The 22,057-nt window shown below is 51.7% G+C and overlaps 2 pseudogenes; one reads left to right on the top strand and one right to left on the bottom strand.

Annotated features, from left to right (window-relative positions):
- Window positions 1-22,057, top strand: part of LOC128945560 (uncharacterized) — a 1,627,138-nt pseudogene that overhangs the window by 465,189 nt on the left and 1,139,892 nt on the right.
- LOC128945477 (serine/threonine-protein kinase PAK 3-like) overlaps window positions 16,259-22,057 on the bottom strand; it is a 142,288-nt pseudogene continuing 136,489 nt past the window's right edge.

Raw genomic sequence — 22,057 nt, 5'->3', positions numbered from 1 at the left:
CCAAAATACTCGAAATAAACCCCAAATAACTCCAAACAATACCTAAAAGTCCCCCAAATAACCCCAAACAAATCCAAAGAACTCCAAAAAACCAAAAAAAACCCCAAATTAAGTAAAAAAAACCGCAGATGATTTTAAGTACACCTAAAAAAAACCCCATATAAAACAACATTAACCCCAAGAACCTCAAATAATTCCAAATAAGTCCAAACAAACCCAAATAAACCTAAATAATTTCAAATAAACCAAGTAAGACCCAAGAAAAACCCTGAATAGTGCATAATTAAGCTCAAATAAACCCCAAACAAACCCTAAATAAACACAAAACACCGCAGGTCCTCCCGTCCCCACCCATACAGATCCCGACCAATCAGAACGCACAGCACTGATGACGTTCCACTTGCTGGGCACAAACTCAGAGCACTGGCCCCGCTCAGTGATTTTCAGCCAATCAGCGCCCGGCCCGACTCTGACTCATCACTTGCCAGGCACAGACCAAGGCCTCTCACTGCGGTAAATAATCAGAGACCGCGCGGGGTAATTTCCAGCCAATCAGAGCGTGTCTTGCTGATGACTCATCAGTTGCGAGGAGCAGAATTCAGGGAGGGGGGGAAGGTGACCCTGGGGATAGATTGGAGACCCCAAATTAATCCACAACGGGGTCGGGACCCCAAAACGGAGCAGGAGGGGCCTGGAGCCCCTAAAACCAAACACGGGGGAGTGGATTGGGGGAATGATTGGAAAGGGGAGAGAGAGTGGGGAAAAGAGGGTCAGGACCACAAAATTGAGCTGGGAGGGGAATGGGACCCCCAAATTGAGGTGGGAGGGGAACGGAACGCCCAAATTAGGCTGGGATGGGTATGGGGTCCTAAAACTGAGCTGGGAGGAGGATGGGACACCCCAAATTGAGCTGGGAGGGGGGTTGGACCCCCAGACAGGATGAAGCCAATTTTTTTCCTGGAATATGTAAAGTACTTCATGGATATGCAACAAGGCCATGAATATGCAACGCATTGATGTAATGGGAGACAAGGACCATCGAGCAAAGGTTGTTATGGCCACCAAGACCCCCCAGTTATTTTCGGGGACACCCCTTAATTAATCTGGTTTTAATTACATCAGCCTGTTGCATATTCATAGACCCTCACGCATATCCATAAACTAATTTACATCTTTCAGGAACTATTTGACATGGCCCAGCCTTGGGGGTGTCTCCCCATTTCAGGAGCCTCCACTGAAATGGAAAATGTAAACCCCCTCCCTTTGATGATGATTATTGAAGTGAAGGGAGAAACGACCATCCTGGTAATGCATCGAACTCCACTTTATTGATCAATCAATCACCTTAAATAACAGTGTTAACGAACTTCATGCATATTCTGTAATCCAGATTCATTATAGGCTAACAAAGAAAACTCTAACCACTCCTTTTGTTTTAGAATACCTACAATTGTTTATCAAAAACAGAACCAGAGTTCCCAAAGCTTTCACATCTGTTCCCAGGGTGCCAGTTTTTCCCAGAGACGGTGTTCTGCTTATTATGGGAAGACAGTCTGAGAACTTTATTGTTTATAAAGAGAGTCTAATTGTTTATAGAAATCAGAAGGCTGAGAACTGTTAGGAACTGCTTTACTTTTTCCTTTTACTTTTCTCTCAATTGTATGTCGCATGGCCTTTTTCTTTAAGCCATTCTTGAACTAAACTCTCCACAGATGATGATGATTACATTAATTAGTTTTCAAATTAGGGGTTCTCAGGCCAAGATACGGGAGTAGAAATAACAGTTCTTTATTAGGAAAAATTAAAAATACAAATGCAGTAGTACAAACAAAAAAAGACAGTGACACAGTCAGAATCCTATGGGGATCCAGTGAAAAAGGTTGATCATCTGGAAATCCAGTGGGAAAAGATTTATCCTCTGGGAATCCAGTGGGAAAAGGCTGATCCTTTGGGAACCCAGTGGGAAAAGGGCTGATCCTTTGGGAATCCATTTCTTAACCCCTAAAGACAGGGCAAAGGCAGGGCTGTGGAGTTTTTATCGGGTATCCCAAGGATGGAGTTGGGGTTTGGGTCAGGGGAGGAGTTCTTAGCAACACAAGAAAGGTGAGATCAAATTCCTGCCTCTTAGCAACAGCAGCACTCCACACAGAAAGCATCCCCAAATCCTAAATTCCCTCTAAAACAACTGAGAAATTATGCAACGTCAGATATATTCGATTAATTTCCTTCATTTAACCCAGCTTTGGGTGTTTTTAAAGGATGAAGGTGAAGCAGAGGCCAAACCAAAAGGCGAAGCAGCCAGGTGTGTTCCCAACATGGATCACAGGGAATGTGAGTGACCAGGGCTGTGCCCAAAGTGCCTCCTCCAGTGGGGGATGGAGCTGGAGCAGCACACGAAGCTCTGCCCGCACCCGGGGCACTCGCAGGGCTTCCCTTACCGGTGCCTCCGTTGGTGTTTGGTCAAGCTAGAGCTGTGTGAGAAGCTCTTCCCACACTGGGGACACTCGTAGGGCCTCTCCCCAGTGTGGATGCGCTGGTGGGTGACGAGGGTGGAGTTCTGCTTGAATCCCTTCCCGCAGTCGGGGCAGCGGAAGGGCCTCTCCTCTCTGTGAATCCGATAGTGCTGGAGGAGATTGGAGCTGTTCTGAAACCTCCTCCTGCATTTATCACACGTGTAGGGCCTCTCCCCTGTGTGGATGCGCCGGTGCTTGACAAGGGTGGAGTTGTGCTTGAATCCCTTCCCGCAGTTGGGGCATTGGAAGGGCCTCTCCTCTCTGTGAATCTGATAGTGCTGGAGGAGATTGGAGCTGGTCGGAAACCTCTTCCCACACTTGGAACACTCGTAGGGCCTCTCCCCAGTGTGGGTCCTCTGGTGCCTGATCAGGCCGGAGCTCCCGCTGAAGCACATCTCACACTCGGAACACTTGTACGGCCTTTCTCCAGTGTGGGTCCTCTGGTGGCTGATCAGGTGGGAGCTCTGGTGGAAGCTCTTCCCACACTCCTCACACTCGTAGGGCTTCTCCCCAGTGTGGATCCTCTGGTGTATGATCAGGCTGGAGCTCCGGCTGAAGCACTTCCCACACTCCCCACACTCATAGGGCCGTTCCCCAGTGTGGATCCTCTGGTGCCTGATCACTTCGCAGTTCCACCTGAAGCTCTTCCCACACTCCACGCACGTGTGGGGCTTCTCCCCATCATGGAGCTGCTCATGGAGCACCAGCTCTGAGCTCTGGCTCCGTCTCCGGCCGCCTTCCCAGCCCAGGCTGGCTCTTTCCCCCTCAGATCCCCGCCGGCTGCGTTTGCAGCCCCTCCTCGTGCGGCATCTCCGGGGTTTTTCCTCCCCGTTGGCTTCCTGCGCCGTGGAGCCGCTCAAAACGACCTCTGCCACCAGGTTCTGCCGTGGGCATTTGTCCTCCCTGCTCTCCATGCTCACCTCCTGCTCTGGGGGAGGAAGGACAAGGACAGGATGGGATTTGCCTCCGTGCCACAGGCAAGGGCAAGGAGATCCCCCCAGGGCTGAGCTGCAGCCGGGGCCGTGCTGGGCTGGGAGATGGAGCAGCACAGAGGGGAAAGGGGCACTCATCGCCAGCTCGGGGCTGTGCACAAATCACAAACAGGACTGGACTGCTGGGAATGCGTCCTGAGCTGTGTGATTGTCCAACCATCTGTCTCATTACTTGGTTATGACAATGGGAAGATGCCAGTAGCTCACATCAAAGGTAGCAGACAAAGGACTTCATGTTAAAACTTACTTTAAAAGGTTTTTGGCCAATCACACAAAGCAAAAGCATATTGACTGTAGTTCCATCCAAGCACGATAAGCACATTGATGGTTAAAACAATGCTTGCTTATTTCAAGTACAATACCTGCTTGTAAGCCTTAGAACACAATGCACAGAGCTCCATTATTAAGCTTGAAACTTCCTAATATCTAGCTAGATATACTGTTCCGCAGGTTAGGGAGTTATTCTAGGTAAGTGTTAACGCACAGACCATTGTTCTATTTCTCCTTAATTTCTACTTCTTATACAATTTTTCTGCTGATCAATCTATTGGCTGCTGCAAAGCTCAAATCAGTTCTACTGTCTCTGAGGTTTGTCTTCTGCAGCTTTCCCAAAACCCTCTGATTTTAAGCATTCCAGGGACACTGACTTCCTCCTCACCTGCCTCATTGTCCTGGGGCATCTTCCTCTTCCTCGCAGCCTCGCAGGAGTTGGCAATGGGAAATCCTGGTTTGGGGAAAACAAGGGATGAGAACGTTGAGTTTGAAGGTGCCTCTGCCCAAGTCTGTCTCTACAAGTCACTGGCACTCTGGGCTCCAGAAACACCTCCCAACCACCACGATTCAGCCCTGAAAAAGCTTCCCAGGTGTTCCCTGTCCCTGGTCCCTCCCCTCTGGTGTTCGGGGGTTCCCCCCGTCCCAGCAGCTGAGGGTCACGCTTGGATTGGGGGTCCCCCTTCTCCTCGGTGCCCGCCCTCCCCAGGCTGCTGGCAGTCCCACCAATGTCAAAAGCTCCCCCGGCTTCACTCTCTCTATTTCAGGATGCGGGGGCTGTTTGGGCTCCCGGGCTCCCTTCTCCCCTCATTCTCTGCTCTGGGCTGCAGCGGCTCCAAGGAGTCCCCCCTGCCCCTCTCCAGGCTCTTGAGGCTCCCGCCAATGGCGCCGCTCCCCCCTCTCTGGGCTCCCCACTTTGGGCTCCTGGGGGACACAGGGCTCTGCTCCTCCAGGCTGCCTCTGCCGGCAGCCGCCACTGCCACCCCCCGGTGTCCCCCCAAGGGGCCTTTTCCGCTCAGCCTTGGACTGGTTCATTCTCCAAACATCCCCAAAAACCCCACCCCGGGGACCCCCTGGGATATCCGGGCCCAGCTCCCTCGCCCCGTTCACCGGCGCGATTGGGGGGGCGATGATCCCACAAGTGGGGGCTGCGAATTCGGGCAGGGATCGACGACGGTGTGGTTCCCTCAGCTCAGCCTTGATCTGCCTTTGTTCCTCCTCTTCCTCCCACTCCTCCCCTTCCATCTCCCATCCTCCTCCCCCTCTGTCTTATCCCCACCTCCTTTTCCTCTTCCATCCCTCCCCTTCCATCCCATCTCCTCCTCCTCCCTAACCCCACCTCCTTCTCCTCCTTCCATTGCTGCTCTCTGCCTTCATCCCTCCTCTTTCATCCCTCCCCCTGCTCCCCCTCCCTAACCCCACCTCCTCCTCCCCCTTTGTAATGAGTTAATGTCTTAGTTTGTTCATCAACTTGCTAAAGACTATGAAAAGGGGAAAAGCCAATAATAGAAAAACCGCAATGAAAGATGTAACAAGCTAGTATGTTGCAAGATGAATATAACGGGCTAATATACTGCAAAATAAATGTCATAAGGCCTAAACTGCAAAATGTTAGAAGCTAATATGTTGAAAGGCTAAATAAGCAAGGTGTAACTATACATAGCTATGTGCCTATTGTTAGCCGAGGAGTAAGGGGCGAGGCCGTTGACACGGGTAGCGGGCCTGCTATGATTGATAGCACAATATTTGCTTATCTGCTCAGTAAGCTTAAAGTTCCAGGAACCAGACCAACCATACCAACTACGGAAAGGTTGACCATGGGGCAAGAAGTGAAAGACTACCAGCCTTCACCCTCGGACCACCGGGAGGCAGACTACGACCGCCTAGCAACAGGAGGAGAATGCACAGAGTACTACCCTGAAAGACACGCCAACCCGGAAGCAGGACTGTATATAAACCCCACGAAATACCAGAAGCGGGCGGCAGTTGGCGGAGCGGAGAATCCCCTGTTGCCCAGCGCTGATTTGCTTTTTGCCTTGCTTGCTGTAATCAATAAAAATTGTTAATCTGATTATACTCACTCGGCAGATTGTCCACTCCAATTTATAACACCCTTCATCCCTGCCCTTCCCTCCCTCTTCCTCCTCCCCCAACAGCAGCCACACCCTCGGTGCCCCTTTCCCGCAGCCCTCGCAGCCCGCGGCAGGAGCGGGGATGGAGCCGGGACAGGTCGGGATGGGCAGCGCGGGGCTCTCGGCTGCTCCAGCCGCTGCGGGCGGGGGGAACCCGGCCCGGGCCAAAGGAGAGGCAAACTGGGCAAACTGGGGGCTGCACATCCAAACTGGGCCTTGCTGGGGACCCTGCCTGGCCACTGCCACCCTTGGGGCTCCTCTCGGCACATCCGCCAGGGGGGAACGCACACAGGGCTGGGGGATCCCAGCAGTGGCAGCACTGCCAGGGACTGGGCTGCACTGGGATCATACTGGGAGTGACTGGGAGTGCACTGGGCTTGTACAGATATCATACTGGGATCGTACTGGGAGTGACTGGGACTGTATTGGGCTTGTACAAATATCATACTGGGATCATACTGGGAGTGACTGGGACTGTACTGGGCTTGTACAGATATCATACTGGGATCATACTGCCATGCCAGGGCAGACTGTGATCGCAATGATGGACACTGGGATCATACTGGGAGTGAGCAGGAGCCTGCAGGAGGCAACTGAGACCATGTTAGGGGCAAATGGGATATACTGGGAGTGACTGGGATTATGCTGAGGATTACTGGGAGCAGCTGTGAGTAACTGGGATCATGGTAGGAGCAACTGGGAAGAACAGGGAGTGACTGAGTGCATGCTGGCAGCGACTGGAAACTGCTGGGCTTGTGCTGGGATGAACTGGGATCATACTGGTGGTGACTGGGATCATACTGGCAGTGAGTGCCACAACTCTGAGGCTGACTGGGAGTGCTTGGGAGCAAATGGGATGATACTGAAAGGAATTGGAAAGATGGTGGAGGGAACTGGGCTACCCTGGGAGATACTGGGAGTGACTGGAAGGAAAGTGAGGGTGAAAGAGAGGAACTGGAACCATGTAGAGCAAAACTGGTTTATTCTGGCAGAGACTGGGAGCACACTGGGCTCATATTTGGATCATACTGGGAGGGACTGGACTAATACTGGGAGGAACTGAGTGTCACAGTGAGCACACCCTGCACATCATCCCCCATACTGGGCCTGACTGGGAGTGACTGGGAGCAAATGGCATCATACTGGGACTCACTGAGTTGATTGAGGAAGCAACTGGAACCATGCTGGCGGCAGCAGGGACCAAACTGGGAGAGACTGGAAATAAGTGGGATTATACTTGTAAAAAATGCATATTTTGTGACTGGGTTATCCCAAATATTAAAATGAATATTATATGTCTTGTGTTAGAAAGTACTGCTGTATTAATTCTCTTAAGTAGTGAGTTGAATATGGTTTTAGGTTATTAAAAAATGTTAACATATAAACGATGCTTGGTATGAGACTTTTTTTAAAGAAAGGACTTGCAGTGAGATAGCAGCCACACAATACCTAAATCTTTCAGAGAAAAAGAATTTATTGCCCTCTTATCAGAAGAAATGAACTTCTTCCAACCTCAAAGCTGCTGTTAGGATTCAGAGGCAGAAGCTGGCACTGACCAGACAGAATCCTGTGTTTGAATGAAATTTATGCATCATGTATGAAGCGTATGAATATACAACAGGCTATTGTTTTTAATGGTTAATCCTGTATTAACCGGTATCCTTTTTCAGGCTTGTGCTGCCCAGAAAAAGGTACCCGGATATCCGTAACTTTTTGTATTTATTGTCTCATATTGTCCTAATTCGATTTCTCCAAACTGTGATTACTCTAATTGTATTACTATTTTTCATACCCATTTTATTACTATTATGGTTTTAAAATTTTAAAAGCAAGTGACTGGCGTTTTTCACGATTTTGGTAGCAGAGGATGGTTACTAACACCTCGCTGCCTGTGCTTTAGGAGAGTCAGAGTGGAGAAGGCGCGCCCTGCCCCGTTGGCAGCCTCGCTCTGTCTCCCCTGGGGTGGCCACAGCCGCAGGTTATGGTGCACAAAAGGAGACAATAAAACAAAGAGAAGGGAAAAAGGCACCCTACAACCGCACTAATTGGCCCCCTAAGAGTAGTAATGTGCATTAAGAACCCGGGAAGGAAAAGGGATTGGTAAGTATTTCTCAGGGGGGCAGGTACAGGGGGATGAATGTGTGTGAATGAGAGGAGGGCTGGTTGTCCCAGACCTGCCAAGTGAGTGCTGGAGTCTCCCACGCTGCGTTTCCGACTTCCCGCGGTAAGTGGCCAGGAGAGAGACGAAGTGAATGTTAACAGGAGTGAGAGAATCCCCCGGGGTAACTGGGACTGGGTCTCAGAGAGGGGCTGGACCCCTCGGAGGAAGGGAGCAGAGGAGTTTCCGAGCCAAATCCACTAGGAAATGGGACAAAAGGGGCTCCTAAAAACCTGCTGGATTAAGGGATAAGACAGCCCAAGAACATCCAGAATTAAAACCTGCTGGGTTGAGGAATTAACATTCCAAGAGGATCCTGGGTTGTGCAAAATTCTACTGGATTGAGGATATGCTCAAGAGCATCGGGGGTTGGACAACACAGCTGGGTTGAGGGATATCCAAGAGCACGGGGACTGGCAAGGAACACCTAAACTTGTAAAAGGTGACGTGAAAGTGTAGTATATGGTAGAGATAATTAAAGCAATTAATGTATAAAATATCGTAAACTCCACACTAGGTCTCTTGACCATCCTGGCAGGGAGCAGTGTCTTATTCATATACATCCAGTTCCTGGACTTGGCTGAGATAAACATCAGGGTTTTTAATGAAAGAATAGAAGCTTCCAGGGCGATAATCGCTGACTTCCCCGGGTCACCAGGTCCAGCCAAGAGTGATTATCGCCTCGACGATTACACAGCTACCACAATGATCCACAGCCCCACCCTGATGCATGTGAATGCTGACTTCCCTGGAGTCTACTGACAACATCAGACACCTGGACTGAGTCTTTGTCCACCTCTGCACAGGTAAAGACACGGTTATGCATGGGAAGAGACACAAAGAACATTCGGTCACCTCTGCCTCGAGCAGAATAAACTGTAAAAGAACTCGCTGCGTCAGGCAGCATTTGTGAACAGGGGGACACTCTGACATTCGGAGGTCAGATCCGTGTTCACCCAGCACCGAACCCGGGCTCGACGCTGACCCTTGCCTGTGGTAGTGTAGATGACCGAACTTCTGTCTTGCAGGAAAATTAATAAATCTTTGCTAAATTTTCCTATAAGTTTGGCTCTCAATTTGATCATTTATAACAGAAGGTACCTTATTGTTGTCTTGTTGTGTGTGAGAGTGAGTCACACCCAAAATCAGCCTCAGCTTCCCGGGCGGGTGGGAAGGGGGGCTGTGGAAAGAGGAGTGTGTGACCCACAAATAAGCCATTGCTCTCGTGGGTGTGGGGGCTGTGGCATAAGGTACAGGTGACCTGCAAAGGGGCCATTGTCCCCAGGGCGTGTGAGGGGGCCGTGGCTAAAGAGTGTGAGTGACACACAAATCAGCCTCACAGGTGAACGGCACCAGAGGCAGCAGAGTCAGGGCCCTCCCAGGAGGCCTGGAGATACTGAGACCCAGAGGCCACCCCAGGGTGAGGGGGGGCCACAGGGACCCGCGATTCTCTGTCAACAGGGATCCACTCTGTGTCCTGAGGGTGGGAAAGAATGTGTGGAAGTGAATGAGAAATAAAAGTGAGTGAATGTAGATGAATGAAAATACAGGTAATGTAGATTGTGTATTTTAAGCTTCACTATATCTCCTTGGAGGGAGGTGTATTGTACTGAAAGTAGTGTGAGAAAAAAGTTTTTTATTTTTGTGTGTGTAGTTGAAAGAAAAGTGGTATTTAGGTTGTTAGTGAATGTGAAAAACAGAGGCGTAAGATTAATAGATAAGATCTTGAAAAATGAGACAGAAAAGCAGTAAGTTGGATACAGGAAAAAAAAAAGAAAAAAAATAGTCCTTTGGGAGTTATGTTGGCTAACAGAGATACAACTCCTTGCAAAAGGAGAAAATACAGGGTACGTAGTAGTCAATGGGAAAAACATGCAAACTATGGAAAAAGGGAAATTAACCTTAAACTAGTAAGATCAAACTTGTGAATGATATACTTTAAAAAGAGCACTAGAATATTTAACACAAAATAAATGAACTATACATACTGATTCAAGGTATGCCTTTAGAGTAGTACATACCTTTAAAATATTTGGAAAGGAAAAAGATTACTTAATTCAAGAAGAAAAGGATTAGTACATGAGGAACTTATTTTAGAGGTTTTAGAGGCATTAATATTACCTAAAAGAGATAGCTATAGCACATATAATGGAACTCCAAAAGGGAAAGACCCCAGAAAGAGGAGGAAATAATTTGGCAGATCACAAAGCTAAGGATGCAGCAGAAAATGGAGCTGAAAGAGTTATGTTAATATTAACTCCAAACCAGGAAAAACTGGAAATTCTAAAGTTTAGGGAAGCCGAGAAAAAAGGATTAAACAAGACAGGAAGTGAACAAGATAAATCAGGGAAATGGAAACTTCATGATGGAAGACAATTACTTAATAAAATGTGCTTCTAAGACAATATTAGAAGACAGGCATCAGAAAACACACTGGGGTACTCAAGCTTTGTGCGATCATGTTTTATGGAACTATGGGTGCACTGGGATTTTTGGAGTTGCAAAGCAAGTAACTAAAAGATGCTTAATTTGCCAAAGGATAAATAAAAAGGTGATGAGAAAAAAAATATTAGGAGGTCATGAGTTAGCTCATTCACTATTTCAAAGTATCCATGCAGAAGTTTAGATTTGCTAGGGTCTGGATTTATTTGTTAAAAAACCCATTTAATCTAGAAGAGAATATACCATATGTTAGACAGGAGATTTTAGAAGAATAAAAATCTTTGAAGTATGAGAAACCTCAGAGAAAAAACAAGAAAAGAAAAAGGGGAAATGGAAGGGAAGGGAATAAGAGAAAAAATCAGAGAGTGGGATCCTCTGCAGGTCTTGCCCCCTCCGTTCGCGGCCGAGGCGCCTGTCCCGGGTCCCGGCTCGCTGCCCGCCTCAGCTCCGCCTGCCCCGGTTTCCATCCCAGGTGCGGCCTCACTGCCCAGGGCAGCTCCACCTGCCCCGGCGCTGTCGCTCAATTTGTGTGCCCTGCTCCCACTGCCTGGCGCGCGGCCGCTCTGTGGCCCATGCTGGGCAAGATGGGGGTTGCTCTGTCCTGCTGCCTGCTCCGAGGTCACCGCGCCCACCGCACCCAGGGGGGGTCCCAGCCATCCCATCCCCGGCTGCCCTGCCCGTGCCACCTGCGCTGGGCACCGGCGCTGCTGCCGGGCTCTCCCACCTGCCTTTGCTCTGCCGGGAGCTGCCGGATCAGCCGCCATCAGCCATGTGGGGGCTGCCCACGCTCTGCCTCGGGCTCCACGGGAAGATCCCCCTCTGCTGATTCCGGCAGCAGACCCTGCCCACACTCCCACCGAGCCTCGGCGGGATATCCTCCCATGACCCCGTCCGGCTCTGAGTTACGTCCCCTTGGTAACCACAGCTCCGGCTGTCCAGGGAAACTCTGTCTCTCTAGAGGAAGCACCTTATCGAAACACTAGGAGCTCAGTTAAAAGCCAGTCCTCTCCAAATTCTTTCCCAAAACACGGGAGAAAGGCTAGAGAAGGTAAAAAAGTGAAAGAGTTAGATGAAGGGATTGCTCTATTTCCGTTCAGAGAGGTTCCCATGGGAGGGATGCGCTGCCCCGCCCCGCGGGAGCCACCAGCGCCCCTGCCGGCCGTGCCCGGAACTGCACACAAGGGAAAAGCGCCGCAGCCCAAAGGCCGGGACTGGGTCCGGGCTCTGTTTGCTGCCAGTGCCGCAGCTGTTGGTGTTTGTTTGCTTTATTATACACACTAGTAAAGAACAGGCATTCCTATTCCCATATCTTTGCCTGAGAGCCCCTTGATTTCACCAGTCTAATAATTAAGAGGGAGGGGGTTTGCATTCTCCATTCCAAGAGAGGCTTTTTCTGCCTTCCCGAGCAGACACCTCTCTTGTAAAGCAAGACAAGCACCCACAGGCACTGAGGGGCTGCAGGAGGGGCACAAGAAGGCCCTGCAGCACTTGGGCACAAAGGCACAGCAGGTGAGTGCAAGAAGGGAGCAGCAAAAGGCCAAGCTGAAGGCAAAGGCCACGGCACAGTTCCTACAGCCCCTGAGGGATCAACCCCAGGGCCCAAGGGGGCCCCAGCACCCAGGGCACGGGCTCGGCCACAAGCACCTGGCAGAGGCATTGCCTTCCTCGGCAGGGGAGAGCCCACCCAAACAGCCCCTGGCAAGGAACCAGGGCTCCAGCTGCAGGGCACAAGGACACTGCAAGCACAGACAGCAGCACCCTCAGGACCAGCAAGTCCACCCCTTGATGGACATGGATTGCCAGGGCTGTCACAGCTCCCATCACACCAGGGACCCTCCACACTGGAGCCCTTGAGAACATTCAGGGTGGGTCTGCATTGAGAGGAGGCATTTCCTGATGGACACAGGGGCCTCTCAATCCACTCTGAATCTTCGACATATAGGGGGGAAAATGCTAAAAATATGTTTTATTAGTGAGGAGTTAAGTGGGAAAGATGTGTGGTTTTATTCAACCACTATTGGTACATCTGGGAGAGGGATTTGAAATGCATGAATTTTGACTTGGTCCGAAATGTTATCATGATTTACTGGGAAGGGATTTGATCGCTAAACTTGGAATGCAAATTAATATTATAAAAGGTGATACAGAGGACAGCACTGTTGTACCTTTGTGTCAAATGTCTGTCGAGGGCTATGCTCAAGTGAATCCAGAAGTGTGGGCAGGCCCAGGGAAATAGGGAAATTTTGATATGGAGTCTCTCCAAAGCACTCTGAAGCAACCAGGAAAAGCGGTGTCTAAAAGCAACACCCTGTTCCAGGGCAGGGAAGGAAGGGGAATCAGACACAGCACAGGTCACCGCCCCATGCTCAGCTCAACCCGCAGAGCTGTGGGTGCTTGTGAGAGCCTGGCACTGAAATGCCCTGAGCAGGAAGGCTTCAATATCTTCTGCTGACACCATGGCACCTAACAGGGGGGCAAAAGCAATTCTCACTGCTTCAGAACCACTGGAGCAGATATCAAGGCACATTCTCCCACAGCAAGCTGGGCTGGCACAGAGCCTGCCCTGGCACTTTGCTGCTGCCAACACCCAGCCAGGACATCGGCTCCTGCCTAAGGAGTGCAAAGCAGCACCACTGGTGGCCAAGGGGCCCATGCCAAGTGTCCCTGAGGCCACAAACAGCCGCCAGCACAGCTCAACACGGGGGGACCCCTCAGCCTGGCCTCAAGGGCTCTGAAGCCCCGCAGATTTGCACTTCCCGCCCGCAGCAGGACGATGGGAGGCCGCCCCTGAGCCTGCCCTGAAGGCAACGCAGCAGCAGCCAGGGCTCCACAGCGGGCCAAGCCCCTGCGCCTGCCCACAGATCCTCGCCTGGAATCCTCTGCAATCCTGGCCACCCTCCTCTGCCATCTCCAGCCCCTGGGGCCAAGCCTTGCTGCCACTGCTGCAGCTTCAGCGCTGGCTGGGCCTGCACTGCCACAGCTGCTGGGGAACACCACGGCACAATTCCACTCTGGGGCTCACTGACACCCACACTCTGGGCTGCCTGCCATTGCACTGCTGCAAAATGTACCGATTTCGGTTCTTTTAAACCTTATTTCTCTGCTCAGGCTTGGTTTGTCTTTGCCTTGGGGAAAGGAATTTTAAAGGTTTTTTTAAGGGGTGTTACAGTGCTCAATGAAGATGAGTTTAGCACCTGAACAGACTGGGAACAGCCCAAAAGACACCCACAGAGATAACGACCAGCAACAAAACATCAACGTTGCCCAGCAGCAGGAAGAGAAGCTTCATTCCAGGCAGCCTCCAAAGGAGCTTTAGAAATGGAAATGAACACTGCTGGGCAAAGTGTGGACAATGCACCTGGGTCTCTTGCCTGGGGCAGGAATTGCGCTGATTCCCTCTGCCCCTCACCCCAAGCTCTGCCTGCTGGCACTGATGGAATTTGCACAGCTCAAGGCAGAGCCCAGGGGGAGGATATCTGACCCTGCAACACAAACGGGTGAAGCTGCAAAGGGAAACAGCAAATGGACAATGTTGGGAAAACTTCACTATAAATAAATGGGGGGGGAATCATCCCGCTGCCCACTCCAACATGTGCTGTCACTGTCTGTGTTATGTAGGTTAAATTAGAGCACTGGGGGTTTTTTGCTAACAAAAATTCAGGGAAATAAGCTGGGAATCCAAGGATTTGATGATTTAATTAGAGAAAAGCAGTCAATTGATGCAGCCCTGGCTGGAGAGAGCGCCCAAAAATAGGGAAAAGATGAACGGCCAGCAGAACAAATCCTACAACACCATGGACCAGCCCCTGGGAACCCGAACCAATTCATATCAGGAGCCACAGAACCCATTTCTCATTTCAATGGCATCAGTAGATTACAAGCTCTGCTCAGAATAACCAACCAGACAGCTCCAGCTCCTGACCTTCCTGCTGACCAATCCACTGAAATGAGGAACACAACACTTAACCATGGGATGGAATCAGATCATCTGTTAGCAGAAAAAGGAGGAGTTTGTGGAAAATTAATTGACACAAACTGCTGTTGGCAAAAAGATGAAAAAGGAAAAGTGGTGAAACAGATAACAAAGGAAATAAGAAAGTAGCTCATGTACGGATTCAAACGCGGAAAGGATGGGAATGGGACACGGTTTTGTGGCTCCCTGGGAGACCATGGGTTAAACGAATGCTGTTTCTCCTCTGATGTGCTGCAGCAACTCTCATCTTTTTACCATGCTCCACACCTTGAGAGTGCAGCTCATTCGGCAGCTGAGCGAGGGGCCAGTGACTTGCAGATAAGGAAGCAACGGGCGAAACCACCAACTTCAATAAATGTTACTAATTAACATGGATTGCTGCTCACAGAAAGTCCCACTAAATTCCTGAACTTCCAGAAGAACAAGGATTTAACAGAGCCGCCAATATCGGTTGTTATACAAAAGTGGGGATGCACATTAACGAGGGCATCCAGTTGGCGGATCGGGAGGTCTGAACCTTCCAAGCACTTCAGCCAGTGCACAAAGGGAGAGGGAGATGAGGCCGGGAAAATGAGGATACAAAGGAGGCTGCGAACTACAACAATGGCAGAGAGCGCACGGCAAATGCCCCTCGGCCTCTCCCTCTGCTCAGCAATAAAGTCACTTTTACAGGACTCCTCTGTCTCCTCTGGGCACAGAAACCTCCGGCCACGGCAATTCCCCGCACAGCCCCGGGCACGGGGCAGCCCCCTCTGTCCCAGCCACAGCAACCGGGCCGAGCCAGCGCGGCTCCGGCAGCGGCTCCTGCCGAGGCAGCGGCCGCAAGGAGACCGCGGGCAGCCGCTCCCGCAGCGCCCTCACGCCAGCGGCAACACGCACAACGAACCCGCCCGAGCCCCCGGCCGCCCCCGAGGCCCGCAGCCAGCCCCGAGACCCCGCACAACCCAGCGCGGCTCCCACCTGCGCTGCGGCCGCCTCCGAGCTCCGCCGCCGCCTCACCGCGCTCCGGCCGCTGCCGCCGCTCACGGGCCCGCACACACGCTACGACAATGGCGCCGCTGCCCAGCCACGGTCGCCCTCAGCCCGCCCCCGGGGCCCTGCTCCGCCCCGCTCCCACCAATCAGCGCGCCACAACCACGACTGACGGCACCATCGCCCAATCCCAGCCAGGGGCGGGCTCTGCACAAGGCACAGCCCCGCCCCGCGCTCTCAGGGCGCCCCGGGCTGCGTGAGGGCAGAGCCGGAGCTGAGGAACAGCCCTGGAACGGGCCCGGGCCGAGGGGATTGAGCTGAAAACACAAACTTCTCCGCACCTCCCGCCACGGCTTTCCCGGCACTGCGGCTCCGGTGGCTCCGGCTCAGCGGGAAGCCCTGGAGCCTCACTTCTCCTATCCCTAATTAGGAGCATCAGTGCATCGCTTTGATTTCCCTCAAAAAGAGAAAACCGCCCCAAAGCCCTGTGGATGAGTGGGGGAGGGGAGAGATTTCGGACAGAAAACTCCAAAAACTCAGAGCAGGATAATGGGAAGTGAAGAGCCTTAATTGCAGCTTTCCCCCACGCCTCCCTCCTACCAGCTGCGCCTCCTACCCCGGCAGTGCCGCAGACAGGGAATGGGGCCGGGCTCAGTTCATGACCCGGGGCTTCTCCCTCTGCTCAGGGACAGGAGTCGTTCCCCTGCTGCACCCTGGGCTCTCTCCCACCGGAGACTTCTCCAGGAACTTCTCCGAGCTGAGTCCATCCCACGGGGCACAGCCCCCTCCAAGTGCTGCAGCGTGGGTCACTGTGCCCCGGGGTCAGTCCTGTCAGGACAGGCTGCTCCAGCGGGGCCCTCTGGCCACGGGGTCACAGCCTCCTCTCAGGCATCGCCGTGCTCCAGCGTGGCTGCTCCGGGGGCTGCAGGGGGATCTCTGCATCCAAATGGATCTGCAGGGGGATCTCTACAACCCCATGGATCTGCAGGGAGATCTTTGCATCCCCGTGGATCTCCAGGGGGATCTCTGCATCCCCGTGGATCTCCAGGGGTATCTCTGCATCCCCGTGGATCTGCAGGGGGATCTTCGCAGCCCCATGGATCTGCAGGGGGATCTGTGCATCCCCGTGGATGTGATGGGTGATCTCTGTGTCCCCATGGATCTCTGCACCTGGCACCGCCGTTTTTGGAGGCACCAGGAATAGGCTGAGCTCTGCCTGAAGCTCTTCTCACATTCCCCAAACCCTTCCCAGCACAGGGAGGGTTTTACCTCCTCTCAACTCCCCAGGCTGCGTTTGCAGCCCCTCCTCGTGAGGGATCTCTGGGGCTTTTCCTCCCTGTTGGATTCCGGAGCTGTGGAGCCGTTCCAAATGGCCTCTTCCACGAGGTTCTGTGGCAGGGATTTGTTGTCCCTGGTCTCTGTCCGCAACTCAGGACTTGGGGGAGGAAGGACAAGGAGAGGAAGAGACAGGGCGAAAGGAAAAGGAAAAGGCAGGAGGAGAGGAAGGAACAAGAAGGAGCAAGGGAGGAAGGAGATGGGAAAGGAACATGGATGGATGAAGGACAGAATGAGGAGACGAAGGAGGGCGGACAAGAAGCAGATGGGATTTGCCTCCATGCCAGAGGGAAGGGAAAGGAGATCCCCCTAGTCCATCCCTGGCAGGATGGCGTTGGCAGTGAGGCTGTCCTGCAGCGATGCTGGGCTGGGAGATGGAGCAGCAGAGAGGGGAAAGGGGCAGTGATTCCTCCTGCCCTGCCTGGCTGTCCCAGCCTGGAGCGTCCTGGCGCTGCCGAGGCCCTTGGAGCGTCCGGCACTCCGGAGCCCGAAGCTCACGGCTGCTTTATAAAGCTGACAAAGTCGGCAGGATGGGTCTGGGTATGATCTGCAGCAAACTGGGTTTATTGGTACAGGAACAGGGCACAGAGCTGAACAGGGCCCAGGGACAAAGACAGGGTGCAAGCTGAGGGCACAGGGGGATTTTATATGGGGTAGTGAGGGTGGAGCTGAGGGTCAGGGTCCGATGGATATGGGGGAAATGGTGCAAAGGAGGGGTTAAGGGTCGGGTCTGCTAATAGGGAAACAGGGGCAGAGGAATGCAGTAAATTAGGGCCAATGGAGGGACAGAGAGGGAGAACATTCTAGGGACTAACCAAAGATGGGTAATAGGGGGTGAACTGGGGTAATTAGGCCAACGGGCCAATGGGGCAACATAACTTTCCATAAATCAGCATGTGCCTGCAGAGATCTATGGGAGAAGCAAGCTTCTCACCATAACCTTGAAATCTATTCTTCTTATTGGGGACCAGTCCCCCACGGGTGGGAGATTGAGACTCCCATGGGCCTCCACACCAGTGCATCTTCCTTTTCCTCGCAGCCTCCTTCTCCTCCATCCAGACAAAGGTTAGAATTGACAAATCCTGGCTTTGGGGGAAGAACAAGGGGTGAGCACCTTGGGTTTTGTGAGAAAGGAGCCTCACTCTTTAGAATTTTTGAAAGTTTAATAAGGAATAATAAGGGGCAAATCAGTAACAGCGCTGGGTGCTTGGCGATGGCCAGAGGCACACCAGTTAACCACAGCAACTCTTCTTGTCTAGTTTTCCCATTGTATTTTTCAAATTCATATTCATAATGATTATACATATTCAAACATTTCTCTGAACTTGTTTACATGTTCCAGGAATTCTTTAGGTTTGCTTGACGCCCAACTCGCCGTTTTAGAGCACGTGCAGGAATCGTGGATTGCTGTTTTGAGGGTTGTGTGTCACTCCCTCACAAGGGCCCCTCTTCTGTGGTTTCAGCAGGTGACAGTTATTGACAGTGCAAGGGTCAGTGGCAGGGGTCCTCATCACATCACTTCCTTAAATGTTATCTGACCATGCAGACGGTTTTAGCTATTTCCACAAGTACTTGAAATGAACATTAGCTATTTCACAAATATCTCTGAAGTGTTATTGTCAGTTATTTACAAAAATAAAAGCATTAATTATTATTTCACAACTACAGCTACTTCTGCAAAAGTTAACATTCTAATGTACAACACATGGCATCCACTGTAATATTTTTCAAAAGCCAAAACTATAATGTATGTTTTTGATACTCTCCACAAAATAAAATATCATCCATAAATGATGTTCTGAGGATATGAGCTACACAGGGGCCAGGGCATTGGCCACAAAAAGCTGGCAAATTATACTATAGCAAAAGCAGTTAAAAGTGATTACAAACTGTACTGTATCGAAATCGTTGTGATTAAGAATAGATTGCAGAAGTCAATACATAATAGCAAAAGCCAACATTACCTAGTTATTTATAACAGACCCAGGGCAGGTTTTTCCCTTGCATGGAGCACTTGGGCCTTCCCCGGGCCCCTTCTGCCCTCGTGCAGAGCCGGTGGCATTTTCCAGCACACCCAGTTTGTAACCAAGAGCCGGGTGCAGCCGAGAAGGCTCCAAGCGCCTCCTTCCAGGCTGACTCTGCAGGTGCCGAGGCTGCTCTGGGCTCTGCCAGGGCTCTGCTGGGGCTCAGCTCTGGGCCAGGCTGGGCCTGCTCTCCCCTCACATTGCTCCGGGCAGCTGAGGCACAGCGGGAGAAGGACGGGACACGGCAAGGTGGTTGAGGATTAAGAGAGTTTTTATTCAAACAACTGCCATAACAAACAGGCTGTCATAACCAACTACCAGTGCTAACTACCATAACTAACTAGTTGTCCTAACTACTAGAACTGAAAGCTGTCCTCAAGGGCTTCATCTCCTCCGCTGCTCCCTCAGTTGCTTCGCTGCAGTGATCAGAGGGGTCAGGCTGGAGGGAGGCTTGGCTGATGATAAAAATGGGTGCTGTCCAAAGGATAAAGAGGAAAGAAATGAACTGTTACTTTCCAGAGTCAAGTTCCTCACAGGCTCTGTTGCAACAGGACAAAGGGAAATGGTTTGAAACTCAGGAGAGGGAAACAGGCTCAGATTAGATCTAAGGAAGAATTTTTTAACCACCAGAGTGGGGAAACACTGACAGAAGGTGCCCAGAGATGTGGGAGGTGCCTCCTCCCTGGAAACATCCAAGCTCGGGTCAGGCAGGGCTCTGGGCCTCCTGAGCTGCTTGAAGATGTCCCTGCTCGCTGTGGGGCACCAGGCCCAGATGAGCTCCAAAGGAGCTGCCAAGCCACAGCAGGCAAGGATTCTGCTTGCTCTGCGTGTGGAACGCAGCCAGACTGGAGACTGTCGGAGGGGGCCCCACAAGAAAACCCCTCCCTGGCGCTGCTGCTTCCCCTGCAGCCCCTGGCCCTCAGTTGCAGCAGCTCCTGGGCAGCCCAGCGCCGCTCCTCGTCCGGCTCCAGGCTGCACTCGAGGCAGTCCCACAGCAGAGCCGACAGGCACCGGGGCTCCTGCACCTGCGGGGTCCCGTTCTGCCGCATCAGAGCGCGAGCCTGCAGGGAAAGCAAACTCAGCGCTCTGCCAGCTCCCTTCACACCCACACGGGCTCACATCCACCCCGGGGCCTCAGCCCCAGCTCCAGGGGCACTTTCCTCCCTGCCACAGATGCTGCTCAGAGCTCATTTTGCTGTGCCAGCCAAAAAACCCAAACCCTGGGGCTGCCACAGCCACTGCAACATCCAAATGATCTCGCCTTGAGAGCCAGTTTCATTGGCTGACTCTGTCAGTAGGAACCTCTATCAGAAATAGCAGATTTTGCTTCTCCAAATGGGGACACCAGCTTTACAGGCCATTTTCCAGAGTCAGTGTGGTCTGCCAGTGTTATTTCAGAGGATTCTTAGATCTAGTGCATCTCTGCAGTGCCACTGACACTCAAGTAAATGCATTCCTGATGCCCCATCCCAGAAACTGCCAGGCAAGAAACAGGAGGTTTGTGATGCTGAAAGCTCAGGCTTGGTGACACAGAGAAAGTAGCTTGGACTAGGAAAGAAATATGTTAGACTATGAGGATGTTAAACAATCATCTTCATGTTCTCAAAAAGTTTCCCAGTGAGAAGAATCAGGGGGGAGATCATCTTGCAAAAGGTCTTTTAGAAGCTCCTGCAGAAATCTTGTTGTGTTTGGGGCTGGGATTTGGGGGTGGTTTGGGGTTTTCTTGCAAGGTAACATTAGACCTGATGCACTTCCTTCATATTTCCAGGTCATCCTCACAGCCAGATGAGCTGCAACAACAGAAATCTCAACGCAAATTGTTGCTGGAGACTGAAGGATATTCATCTGTGCTGAGGCTGGAGTCCTCTGGGAATTCCCTTCCCATGTGCAGAAACCTCCAGCTGCTGCTCCCAGTGCAGGGTCCCCCTGTGCTCACAGGCCTCTGCAGCCACTGCAGAATTTGCCTCTTACCATGGCCGCCGTTTCCCTGAAGTAAGGAGGTTCTCCTTCCACCATCTCGATGGTCACAGTGCCAAAGGCCCACATGTCCACCTTGGGGCCATAAGGAGATCTGGTCACAACTTCTGGGGCCATTCAGTGAGCAGTGCCAGCATGGAGCTGCGCTGGTCCTGCTCAGGGCTGAGCTGAGCGCAGAGGCCAAAATCACTGAGGACAGAAACAAACCCTGTCAAAGGCAGCTGGAATGAGGAAACCAAGCACCAAGATTCCCCACTCTCAGTCTGAGAGTGCAGTAGTGAAGTCAGCTGGAAAAGCCCTCAGGGCTGTTGCCAAGGAAAGATGGAACTGGACCCTTCAAGAAACCCTCAGCTTTCATGCAGTGGCTTTTACTGATTCCCTTGGAGCTTTAGATTCCCACTGCTGCCCCTCTGGCAGGGCCATAGGCAGAGCAAAGGCACTGCTGGCAGCCTGCTCCTCTGCTGAGCTCTCTGCAGGGGCAGCCGCTCTCAGCTGGCAGCAGGGGCCGGGCAGTGCCCCCAGCAGCCCTTGTGGGGCTCTGGCCCTCCCTGGGAAGCAGCCCCACACCCGCAGCCCGGGAGCGCCGTGCCTGGCCAGGAACACCCACCCAGCCTGACAGAGCCGTCCATGCCCAGGAGGATGTTGGAGCTCTTCAGATCCCTGTGGATCACCCGCTTGGAATGGAGGAAATCCAGGCCCTGCAGACACTGAGAGAGAACAATGTGGTAAATAGGTGTGATTCGTGCTGATAAAATTGAAACAGTAATCAATATTGATACAGTAATTAATATTTGGAAATTATAAAACAGATAAAAGTTGTAATGCCAAAGAAGAAAGGGAGAGGAGGGGCTCCACCCCCTCTCCTGGCAGATGTTCAAGGATAGGAGGAAAAAGCAAGAGAGAACAGTTACTAAAAATTAACAGAGAGAAGGGAAAATCTGGTTGGGTCCCAGGAAAATGCCCGCTATAAGAGATTTATTGCTTTGATGCTAAAATGTAGTAATATGTTAGTTTTGGCTTACATTATCCTGGCTTGGTGCACATGTGTAACCCAAAGGTGAATTAAAGGACAAAGAGGAAGAGGAGAGGTCTTCATCCAAAATGACCCCCAAAGACTTGTGCGACCACCAAACCGAGTGGTGGAGCATGCGCGGTAAAGGTGGTGATGAGGGCGGAGGTAAAAATGTGATGAATCGAAAATGGGAGGAGATGACATTGACACATGGCATATAAGGGGGGAATCTTCACTTGGCAAGCTTGTACATGAGG

Source organism: Melozone crissalis, unplaced genomic scaffold (genome assembly GCF_028551555.1).
Source record: "Melozone crissalis strain CALT ecotype California unplaced genomic scaffold, PUWL_Pcris_2 ptg000066l_1, whole genome shotgun sequence".
NCBI lineage: Eukaryota > Metazoa > Chordata > Aves > Passeriformes > Passerellidae > Melozone > Melozone crissalis.
Note: the sequence above shows the minus strand (reverse complement) of the source record. Positions and strands in the feature narration are given on the sequence as shown.